Consider the following 12441-nt stretch of genomic DNA (forward strand, 5'->3'; position numbering starts at 1 on the left):
ACTCTCTCAGACCTTTGGCAAAACAATTTAATTTGTGATGAAGTCCAAACTGCAACGGGACTATCAGTAGATTTGATCCCCTTGGGAACTTGCACAATGCCACCAAATGTGGGCCAAGACCTTTGAGATCCTTGGATAGGAGCTGCTCCACCTGCGTGAACGGCTGGGGTTACGATTTTGTTGGTTACTTGTATATTTGTGAACATGGGGGCAGGAAGTCTGAGAAAGTGCCATAAATCAGGAAGTCTGGAAGAATGTCAAAAAGTATTTAAGTCTCTCACTCTGAAGTTTGTAAATCTCAGAGTTCACATAGGGAAAAATATTCTTCTGCAGGATGTCACTTTTCTGACTATGGCTAGTCTTTCTCTCCCCGTGTGAAAAGTACTGAGATCAGTGTAGAAGATTGCTTATAATTATGTCCACCCTCATCTTTTCTTAGGTGAGCTTAAAAAAGGATGTCACAGGGAACAGCATTAACCTCTCTGGGCTCTTCTGCACCAGAACAGCGCTAGTTCAAAACTGAAGATCCATGAGATTCAGCGTGCAAAAATAAGCTGGTAAGAGGAGCCCAGGCCAAGCCCCTCTGCCGTTCTCAACTGTTGCAGTTTGAGAGGGACTAAACTTCAGACCTGGCTCTGTGGCCCCCATGAGAAAAGCAGAAAGGGTTACCAGCGAAGGAAAACACTCAGAAAAGTGGTATTGTTTCACATTTAAATGTTTATGTTCTTGCACCTGTGCAGTGAATTTCCATCGACAGCACTGTTGGAAGCCTGCTTCCTCCTCCTCTGCATCTGGGGTGAGAGTCTAGGAGCGAACGCGGGAGACCAGGCTGACAAAGAGCTGAGTATTATCCCGAGGATAAATGAGTTAACCCATCACTGCAAACACTGTGCTGGCGGATTTTAGTGCAATTAGCTCCACAAATACCAAGACATGCAGTCTGCAACCAGCCTAAAAGGTCTCCTAAACAATTAGGGGACCACGGCCCCACGGACCCCTGTCATGCACATTATTGTCACTAGCCTTAGCAAAGGGTATGTGTGTGCTTTGATGCCAGGGGAATCCAGGGTTTGACGGCCCCATAAACTTCGTGCCATTTTTGGTCCCAGCTCCCACGACTCAGTGGCATTTTATTTACTACACCTAATAACATTTAGTCAATAAACAAATAAAGGTTGGAGAGAAGGGCTAGTGTGAGCTTAATTACCTCAACTCTCTGCCTTCTCTTTTGTTATGTGCATCATGGATACTTGACAGCATTAACATTCCTGGAATTGTATCTGCCATCCTTTGTAAAAGGATTGAATACTACGCATTAGTTCGGGCTCGTGGGGCATTTGTGTCTCCAACAACAGCTTAATTATGGACATTGTTTACTAATCAGTATTAAATTGACAGACTATGAGGGCTAATCTGGAGATTAACACAATAGCTTGTTTTCATTTTGTTCTTCTAGCAGTTTATTGAATGCGAGATTTAAAACAAGACCCTTTTGTGAGCCTTACCTTCCACATCATAGCTTGTGCGCACGTAAAGATCTGTACATTTCCTCGCTGTAATTTAGAGTTCGAGCAAAGGTTTTGCTTAATATATAACAACAAACATAAAAACCACGTTGTGTTGCATACTGCTGGATGTAAAAGCAATAAAAGGTGTCCTTTCTGTAGGATCAGCAGCTCACAAATCTTTAGGCTGCGTTTAAGCCTTCTGTTTGTTCTGTTTCACAAGCTACACAGAGTATCATCACTCAGACAAATACCAACAGACCCCAGGCCCCAGGTAGTAATTTGTGTAGTGAGAAGATCTGATGTCACTTTGTGCAAAGTTATTCAGTGAAAGCCGTGTGCATTTCTGGGACATCTGTTTTGCCCATACAAAATGTTAAACTCCCTGACAGATTTTTTTGCCTGTGAAAGAATTCCATCGTTGGCCATGAAAGCTGCCCAGAAACCGAATGTCCGTTCTGCAGAGGCAGGTGCCTGTTTGATTATGAGAAAGATGAAGGCTTGTTTAGAGAAGCAAACACATAATGTGAGTCATGTGCATGTTGTCTGTCTGTCCATCTTGTCTTCCTGTAGCGCTTGTGATTTCCAGGAATGACAGTGATCCTGGCAAATCACGTCCACACACACACATCTCTTCACATCTGTATTCACCTCTAATTTTTTAGACTGCTGAAAGTACCTGTGGTTTTGTAGTCTGGGAAACTTTGCCTATGATGGGTTACGGAGCTGCTTAAGTGTAAATGAATCAAAACTCACTTAGTAACAAGTAGCTAATATATTTCTCTTCTCTTACTTTCTGAAAGAGTGATTCCGAGTAGGAAGTGATGCTACAATGCAACAGTGGCTTTGGGAGGGTGGATGAAACAACCAGAAACAAGTGGAAAGGGCTGTTCCTACCCTATGTCCCAGACTTGGCAATCCTCAACATGGGGTTTAATGACAGTGTGACCCTCCAAATTTATGTTACGGAGCAGCAGTCATCCTGGGGCAAGAAAAGATAGCAACCATTGCTGCACTGAAATGCCCAGCAGAATGTCTCTGAAGCCGATGCTCTTCTGGTCCGTGCACTCCTCATGCTGGAAGTAATTAGTATAAAAACCCTAAGCTTTTTTTGCATCCGAGCCACGCGGTATAATCCAGCCTTTCAGAAGGATAAGTCAGTATTTGTGAGCTCACTTGGATTTAATGTAAACAATAAAGGGCTAATTCAATAAAATGGCTTTGACCCATCAAAATCTACTTTCAGGAGCTCTACTGTAGGCTGGGAGCCCACATGGTGTGTTGTGCGTGTAGAAATCTTCAGATCCGCCTGCTTGGAGAATAGCTGACAGTGCAGATGTACCAGCCCTAGGAAGAGCCAGTTGTTAGGGAGCTTTCACCTTGTTTTTTTGGGGTCATATGCCTTCTTTCTTAAAGGTTTTGTTTATCAAATATGATATGACAGCTTTTCTGATTTATTCCATTGTTGGAAGAAACAGAGGAAGAAAAGAAAATGAAAAACAAAGACAATTAGCTGGGACAATAAAAGTAACTGATGTTTTTCATTTTTGAATTTTTGAGCATAAGGTTCTTTAGAGGAGTATAGTCTTCAGAAAACTTGGAATACTTCTACTGATCTGTCTCCTAATATTTTTTTTTCTTAAATCACAAGAATATTTTTAAAAATTAAGGCAGTTGTTGGCTTCTGAAAATCAAACCTAGAGGTTTCCAAACTTTTCGACTTTTACAGACTCTGAAAAGTTGCCCAGAGGAGGTGCAGCCTCTTGCACGGTGATTTGAAGCCTGTGACAAAAAGGTTGCTGTTATTGTTATGCTGTTGACTCCTTAAAAATTGTCCGTTGACCACAGGTTGAAAATCAGTTACGTAAATTATTGGTCACTGTAGCAAAGTCAAGTTTTTCTTGTGAGCAGCTGTTACCTACTGCTTATTTGCTCAAAGGATTATTCTTTTACCTTGGAGCAGCAGGGTTTTACAAACAGGCTAATATTGGCTTCATGCATGTGAATGTACATCTGTAAACCATGTATTTTAACTACTGTGCACAAAGGTTAACAACTCCGGTCTCCTGATCTGCCTTTTAGCAGTTGCTCATGTTGAAGTTCTTTATAAGCAATGCTCTTGAAAGGGTGAGCATTAGAATTGTTTCATGGGACTCCTGGGAAGCTGATGAAGTTTGCTGGTTTAGCCAATAAAGCTAAGTCTGTTGCATCAGACCACATCAATCAGATCACTTTACGCTCTGGCTTTTAAAGAGAGTCTTTGTTTATTTTTTTAAAGAAGTACCTGCTACCTGTAGGCAGGCTCTCAGGGCAGAAGGAACCACTGGTCATCTAGTTCCAGCTTCCTGTTTCCATAGGCCGTCCGGTGTTTTCTGGAGGCTAGATTAAAGCATTGTGTTAGAAGTGTATCTGGTCTTGCTCAAAGGCTAAGGAGAACAAAGTCAGCCACATACTTTACTAAGGTGTTCCAATATTTAATAGCACTTATTACAAGGAAGTTACTTCTTATTCTAGAGTTGAATTCATCTGGCTCCACTCCACTGCATCCAGCCACAGGATTTTGCTATACTATTGTTTAGTCAAGAAGTTCCTGGTTGCCAGGTCTCTTCTCCATGCATCAAGCTCAGTAGACCGAACTTCTTGAGGCTCATACAATGAGTTTTCCTTTTCAGTATCTGAATGTTTCTGTAGTCTTTCCTTGAATACCTGAAGGAATATTCCAGTCTCCTTCAAAGCATCAGAACTTACCAGCTACTCCAACAGATATCTCATGGGTGTGCAGAGGCAATAGTGCTTCTCTGCTTCCGCTTAATAGACATTTTAAGATCAAATTTACAGTTTAATATTTCTTGCCACAGCATCACACCGAGATTTGTGTCTCTCCATTGTCCTTTGAATCCTCTCCTGAACTACTGCTTTCTCCCATCCTCCTGGCAAAACCTACATGTTATGTTCTCATAGGTATTTAAATGGTTAAACGATCCACCCATGATAGTTCAGTTTTTCTTTCTATTGATTACAGACAGAGGCTTGAAATGGGTTGTATCTCCCTCGTAACAGCTGGTAGCCTGAACAGACACACATTACTGCTCACTGAGAAGTTTGGAAACATGCAGGCTTGTGTATTGTGCTTTTCCGTAGGACCTCTGACCACCTAACAGGTAAGTGTCTCTGCAAAGAATCAAGTGCTGTCTGTTTTCTCCTTATGTCTTTACAGAAGGAGATACACTTACTGATTTTAACCTTCAGGTTGAGTGACTTATCTCCAAATTTCAAGCATATCAATATTTCTTATTTTTTACTAATATAAGGAAAGAGATAAAAAGATCTCTATCACCTCCTTTTTACTACTTTTCCTATTATTTCAACACAGAGGTTTGTAGGCTTAGTTTCTCACAAACCACAGCACCTTAAAGTACCTTTAGGCATTGTCTTGTACTGTGTCAGTTTAAGACATTATTATCCTCAGCTGCTTTTCAGGGCTATAATGTAAAGATCGCTTCTTCCCCATCTCTGCAAGCAGTACAGATTGTGTAGCTGCTCATTTGCTCAAACAAAAATAAACTGGATTAAATGAGGATGTGTATCCACAACAGTTTTGGTCTCTCTGAATCAGAACTGCCTTAGCATTATGCTCTCCTCTGCTCTTCCTATTACCTTCTTACCATAAATTTTAGTAGTCATCAGACTCTGGAGTGAGGCAGCTTGAGGAAGGTAAAAGCATTGATAATTACACTTTTATTTTTAGGGTTAAGATGCAATCACATTAGGTTCCATTTATAATTTAGGGAGAAATCTCTAGAAGGTGATTCAGACCATCTATATTCTGATATTCCTCCTCTCTTTTTAGGAGAACTGAGGATAAAATTATGTGATACAGTTAAGCTGATCTAACATCTTGCCCTTCTGCTGAAATAGGTAGTTTTGCACCTTCCTACTTCCCACCATACAGTCCTGCCACCTTTTCAGCAGCTAAATAGCTGTCTTGTGTAACTGCCCTCTTAATTTCCTGAACAAGCTCACCATACACATAGATGAGCATGAGACATGGCACAAGAGAGGAGAGGCAGGAGGGTGAACCAGATTTTTTTTTGACAGTTTGCTGTTAGATTGGCTTGGAGGTACTATTTAACCGTGCCCTGAAATTGTTTGTACTGTTGGTTTGTACTGACGTCTGCGTTAGGAAATGGCTGATCTCTTGCTGACTGAGCTGTGCTTTGGTAACCTCCAGCAAAGGAGTAGGGAGATATCCTTAGGCTAGATAATGCCTTGAATTGCAGTGCTATTTGCTGGTTGAACTCTTGACCAATTAGAGATTACATACACATTTAGGCATTTGTATCCTGATTATCCCATTTTTAACCTCCCATGATATAGCTGGTATAAAGGCTCTCAGCCTGTCTTCCAAGCGGCTGTTAACCCTCTGTGTGAGACTAAAACCCTCTTCCCTGCAATGGTTTCACTGCTCAGCAAAACCAACTTTCCCCTCCTTCACTGCTTACTTAACTAGCTAAATTTTCACTTGCTGTACTTGTCCTTGCTTGGAAGGTTTTCTGAGAAGATCATTAAAAAACCCTTTCCTGTAGTCTGTTAAGAGCTCCAGGATGGTGCCTGGCATAATGTCATGGATACCAATGTGGACTGTAACTGAATGTCCTTCCTGAACTTTGAAATCATTCCAAGTTCATTCAGCAATGTTATTTTCATTCCTGGAAAATACTAGCTTTTCTGTTGTCTTCCTTTTGTTTCTTGCAGATTGTCTTAATCAGATTCCTTCATGGAGCTCTCAAACAGGACTCTATCAACTTTCGTAAATTGTGGGTTGTGTTTTGACCTCTGAAGGCTGTCTGATTTGAGCCAGAGCTAATTCTCCATTTGTTCCTCCAGCGTCTTCTTGCAAGGCAGTCTCTTCCTATGCCTACAGTATCAGATATAATTAAACACACCCTGGGTAAAGATTTCAGGTTTCCTCCTTGCTGTGACATGTTTTCAGTCATTTTTTGTTTCCTTGTCTCTGTTTTTTATGTGATTCCTCTGGAAGAGTGTGTGAGTCCTTGTGGAGTGAGTTGGACCTGCCTAATGAGGAAGGGTGTTTCTCTGCAAACTTTCTCCTCCACCTGAACTATTAGCTTCTACCTCATAAAGGCAATTATTTTTATCTTTTGAGGGAAGAACTGAAGTTTGGCATATCCAGTGTAGTGGCATATAGCTGATGACTCTCAGTCCATCCATGCTGCTGATGGGAAACTGCACTACAAAGTAAAGTCTCAACCTCAGCTCTGGGAATACTCTCAGAAACTCTACTGCCAGACAGTTCCTTCTCACCGTTTGTATTCCCTCAGTACAATACTCATGTGAAACATTACAAATAAGCTTCAGAAATCAAAGTCAGAACTTACAGCACATCCTTGTACCTGATGCTCACCACTCAAGAATCCTAGAAGTGATCACAAAAAAACCCAAAGACCCTGATGGTGTGCTTTCCAGTCTCCATTTCTGATATTGAAGGCAGTGGTATCATGGAGCTCAGCCTGCTACCAGGTCAGACCAGGACTCCTTAGTTGTGATTATTTTTGTGTTCAGTATTAAGAGTCATGGGCTGATAACTTGGTTGCTAGTGGACAGGCCCATATGTCTTTGTTTTCTGCTCTTCTCAAAGTTATATTTGTGCGCAGATGAAGTCAAACCTGTTTAAATTACTACCAGTGATAGAGATGGAAATAGCCAACAGGCTTTTTATTGATGTTTCCTACCATAGCTCCACCTTGTGCTTCAGCAAAACGAAACATTAAAGTAATTGGCCTGCATTAATTAGGGATTTTTCTTCTGCTTTTCCCAGTGACAGACTACCAGTTGGTAATTACAATGCATCAGTAACCCCCGACTTGCCTCTGATGCTGCTGCTTGGTGAGCTAATGAGGGAGAGGGAACATGCAGCAGTAAAAGGCTATCCCGAGCAGTTTGTAGTTGTGCAGAGGAGCGTTTGCTTCCCTCTTAAGAATGGAGTTTCAGCTTCTAGGTTGGGCTTTTCAGCTATAATCATTTGTGCTCCTGGGGCACATTGTGAATTACCTTCTCTTGAGGCTTGATATTAGATGTGCTACATTTAAGCACTACATGTTGCAGCACATGCTTGTCTTTGCTTCAGAGTGGAAGGAGGTTTGTTCCCATTCTTTTTTGTGTGCAGATGACCTGCTCCACCTCATTAGCTCTGCAGCGGTTGGTGTGCTGGGAAGGATGATCCTGAAAGGTCCACCCATCTGAAAGGGATGAGGAGCGGCAGCCCTGACAAGGCTGCCAGCTCTGCTTCCTACACAGAAATCAATTCGATGAGGGTGGAGGAAATGCAGGATGCAAAGGAGCAGTAAGTTCCCATCTCCCTGGTAGGCATTCACTGAAATGAATAAGCTCAGATTTTCTAAATCACACACATGCATATAATATTAAACCGTATTCTGTGATCAACAGTTCAGGTCCTGATTTGAGTTAAATAGACCTCAGCTGGGGAGCTGACCTTACTGTCCCTATGACATTTAAAAATGCCAGCTGCTGAGTTATTTTAGATATTTTCTCAAGAACACAATGCACAGCTAGATCCTGTGATCAGCCCCCTGAAGGAAGTAGAAGTGAAGTGCTTTCCTCTTTAGTTTTGTAAAATTATGAGTTTAAAAGACTTTTGATTCTTAAAAAAAAATCCTCTGTAGCTGGATTAAAAAAAAATATTTTCCTAAAAGCTAATATAAACAACCCAACCAGTCAACCAAAATCCTGCTCTGATCTACCCTAGCCCTCAAAAACTGGTATTTGAATAAAGTGTTATTACAGTTCCAAACACTTTAGCAAATTTTACCAGATACTGTGGTTAAACATCATATATCATATGTCTTCTGACACCAGTGAGATTTGAGTAAGTACTCAAAGGCACTAAAATATTTTCCTGAACAGGGATGTTATAAAGTATCTCTTGAAATTAAAAATATTTGTAGTTCTAAAAACCTAAATTAGCCGAACCACTTTGGTCAGGATCTGTTATAGCTGATTTGGGCTGACTTATAGTCAGCCCATAGACTTATAGTATAGTTAGAAGGGAGAAACACACAGTTGGGTGGAGATCCAGAGCACCAACTTTCAGGGTGAACTTTTCATGTGTAAAGCAGTTGTTAAAGTCTTGGAAAGAGAGATTTGCGGTGGGAATGCTGTTGGCATAGTGATAACTATCAAACTGAATGGAGTTTTGGAAAGAACAACACTTGATAACAGCTGTGTTTGCATTGAACATTTTTAGAGTTGAGTTCAGAGCAGTTCTGCACCATATATGTAGAATTTTTATGCAGAATTTGCATACAGAAAGCATGGAATGCTCTTTACTGGGTAAATTATTTGCTTCTGCTATTTATTACACTCCCCCTTTCCCCTGGGCACACGTGGCTGCAAGGATTTGAGTTAGTAGATAAAACAGGTGTGCCTAGTCAGAAGAGCAAAAAGCTTGTATTCAGGAGAAAAGTAAGATTTTTGTTTCAAATGAGATGTATAATGCAGCCCTCCCTTTGGGTCCATCTAAACTGACCTTTTGGCAAGAATGAATTAAAGCACAGATACCATGGCCCATATTTACCTCATCGAATGGAGATGCTTTAATTCTACCCCTATTAGGCAAAAGATTTAAGTACAGTCTTAAGTCAGGAAGGTTGTTGGGCTAGGTTTGCACTCTCCTCTGAGGAAGAGAGGTTCCTCTAGATGGTAGTCAGGTCATCTATGCCTAGAGTCACCTTCTCTCTCTAGAGGGAAGAGGGACCAAGAGAGAATTTACATGATAAGACTGAACCAGTTCAACAGCTCACTTCAATTGAAAGGGGCAGTCCCACCCCTCTTCTTTCCCCTTTTTCCCAAACGTGTGGATAGGTGTCTGGAGGTGTCCCTGCTTGAGTGGAGGGGTTGGACCAGGTGACCTTTAAAGGTCCCTTCCAACCTCAACCATTCTGTGATTCTGTGATCTATTTCCTCTGTTGCAGCAGCTCTCGTGCTTGCCTGACTGACTGCATGGTAAAAGCTGAACCAACTCACCAACATGGAAGAAAATTACCCTTTTTCTTTGGTCAGATGGGACAAAAATTTTCCCACAGAGTGAGTGAATTGCACCAGCAGAAAGCCAGGGAACACATAAAGAATATTGTAATGTGGGGGATCCTTTCCTTTCAGCAGAGCTTGCCTCAGAAGGTTGTCTGACCTCCTCTTTCCCAAAAGGCCAAATATCACAGCACAATGTTCCACATCCTGCTAGTCTCACCTCATGTTATTCCTAGGTGTGGATTTGGAAATGGAAGAATTGAGAATGTGCAGCTTCCTCAGAGTTCTTCTGGTAGTGGAGTTTTTCCATGAACCTCAAACAAAACAACTGGAGGTGAGCTCCCAGAGCTGTGCACGTCCCAGCTGCTTCCCTGCTCCCAGGACAGCATAACTTCAGCAGCTGGAATCTGAAACACTGCAAGTAGTGTTCTTTCACCTGCAAAAGTACCTTCTGATTTTAATGATCAAAAGTGTTAAGAACCTGAATTTTACACATCATGTGTTGGATAGCATCTCTGTCAGCAGTTGCCCTTAATACCATTTGGGGTCATCCGTTCTTGAGACTTAAAAAGCAGGATGCAGCTGCTAGCTCAGCAGCATCACCTGCTGCAGTCTGGGAGACCTGATCCTACCTGACCTGCACAGCTGATGAGATCTGATGGAATTTCTCAAATGTGATGTGACTAATTGATTTCACACTGTCTGTGGTACCTGTAGCATCTTTCTTTCCTTATGAAAGAAAGACAGTGAGTAACAACAGACGTCACTAATTCTTTTGGTATTTTTGCTTTTCTAATCATGGTTTAATTTTTGAGTCTTCGAGACGGAGACTTTCCTTCTTCAGTCTTTATGCAAAGAAGAAATATCTCAGCAGTAGATTTTCTAGTAGTCCAGCAAGGATGGTGAATGGTGGAAGCAGAAAGGCAGTTCTGCTATGGTTGTGCCGTCTAAGTAGAATCTATATCCAGTTTTTAAATCCTGGTCATTGCGTATAGCTATCGTAGACTTCTGATTTGTGGTCCTTATGGCATTTAGCCTCCAGTAACTGATAAGGCTAAAGTGGGAAATTCCCCACTGTCCACCCAACCACTCAGCTGCAGGCACGGCTCCATGGGAGGAACAGTAGCTTGGGTGATGTGGCTTAGCTACCACCATTGGCACTCCAGTATAGGAAGAAAATAGTGTGAGTGTGGGAAACAACTGACATGAAACCGTGAGGATTCAGGAGAGTTTCAGCAAAGAAAAAAAAAAAAGAAAAAAAGAAAAAATGCCAGTAAAAGACAGAAAATCCATGCAGAACCATGGCAAGTTCTCTGTGTGCCCACTGTCGCCAGTCAGAAGAGTAGAAAATAGGCAGAGCCATCTGTCTTCCTGTCTTCTGAACCAGAATTTTGTCTTTTATAAAATTGTTTGTTTATTTTAAAACCAGTTCAACTGTTAAAATAGTGTGAATCAAGTGGAAACCATAGGAAAAATTTTAACAAATATTCATGAAGGTTGTCCTGCAGGTAGTTGGTGAGGGCAAAGCCTGAGTGTCCAGAGGTTGATTGTTCCTGTTTTTGTCGGGTGGAGATTCAGCTCTTGTTATTTCTTTAGTCTTCCTTCCGTGCCAAGTAGGGTTGGAAGTGGCAGTGGCACCACCTGGGGCCTAATGTCCCTGGAGATGAGATTTTCTCTGTCCCATACAGCTGAGCCTTGGATAATCAGATTTCATTTGTGGATCAAGAGTAAACTTATCTTCCATGTTCCTCCTTTGTATGCAACCTATTAAAAGCTTCATTGTCTTAAAAGAAAGATTCTGGGCTAAGGGAGAGCTGTGCCATTTTGGAAACATCTTTTTTATTTTTGTTGGGGCTGGGATCAGCATTCATCTCTTAAGGCTGCATTTCACGTCAAGGGAGGCAGCCTGTATTCCCATGGCTTGAAAGGGACAGAGCATCTATGGGATGGGACCTCCCCACTCCGTGTCCCCTTGTGCTTTCCAAGTGCTTGGCATTCCATACAAATTACAGCCCTTTGTGGTACAGAATACTGTGCTATTTTAACCAATTGGAGGGGTGGTGGTGCTGGGGGGAATATAATAGGCTGAGAAGTATTTTCTTACTATGCTAGCTGGTTTGGTTAGGCTTCCATCCGCCAACGAGGTCCAGAGGCATGGACTCTATAGGCCCGGTGGGGCTCCCTGTGAATAGAAGAGGTCTCCTCTACTGTCACATCCTGACGTGTCGCTTCATGTGTAAAACCCACTGTCAGCTGTTGCACCTCAACATAGTTGAACTGAACAGCACAATGGTAAGGAGCTTCCAGCTATAAATCCCCAAATGCTGATATGCAAATGAGTTGCTGAGCAATAAACAGGTGCTAGTGTTCGTTTCAGGTCGCATGATTATTAAATCGCAGATTGCTTGAATCCAGTAGGAGATGGGGAGAGAACAAATAAGGAAATAGCTTCCCACATGAAAAAAAAAAAATTAAGTTTACATTAGGGAGACAATAAGCAAAGCATTGACTTCAAGAATCCCATTTTCAGGAGGCTGTGAAAGGTGTCGGGAGAAGGGTCCAAAGATCAAAAGGAGACAAAAATGTTAACAGATCTTCCTGAGAACAAGAATGTGGCAGCGGGAGACTTGTTAGAGCCTTCTAGGGTGACAGCATGGAGGGGAGAGAGACATACATACTCTATAAGGTAATCTAAAGAAATTGGCCCTCCCAGCTTAAAGCAAAAAGAGATGAGAGCTGGCAGTAAGCACCAGTAAGCCCTGGGGAGCTACTGAACAGCTGCATTGCATATATTGTTTTTAAGATTTGTTTTCTCAGAATAGTTTGGTTATAGTATCTGTCCAGATTCTCTAGATCTAGGCTGCTTGCA

General features: G+C 41.8%; 1 long non-coding RNA gene across 1 annotated transcript in view; it reads left to right on the forward strand.

Moving 5' to 3' along the window:
* The window catches only part of LOC106044024 (uncharacterized), a 104034-nt gene that overhangs the window by 42346 nt on the left and 49247 nt on the right, over positions 1–12441 (forward strand). The window contains exons 4-5 of the long non-coding RNA XR_010832063.1: positions 440–2031; positions 4528–4666. This is a non-coding gene — a long non-coding RNA (uncharacterized lncRNA). The remainder of the gene's footprint in view (positions 1–439; positions 2032–4527; positions 4667–12441) is intronic.

The sequence above is a fragment of the Anser cygnoides genome, chromosome 5 (genome assembly GCF_040182565.1).
Source record: "Anser cygnoides isolate HZ-2024a breed goose chromosome 5, Taihu_goose_T2T_genome, whole genome shotgun sequence".
Taxonomy (NCBI): domain Eukaryota; kingdom Metazoa; phylum Chordata; class Aves; order Anseriformes; family Anatidae; genus Anser; species Anser cygnoides.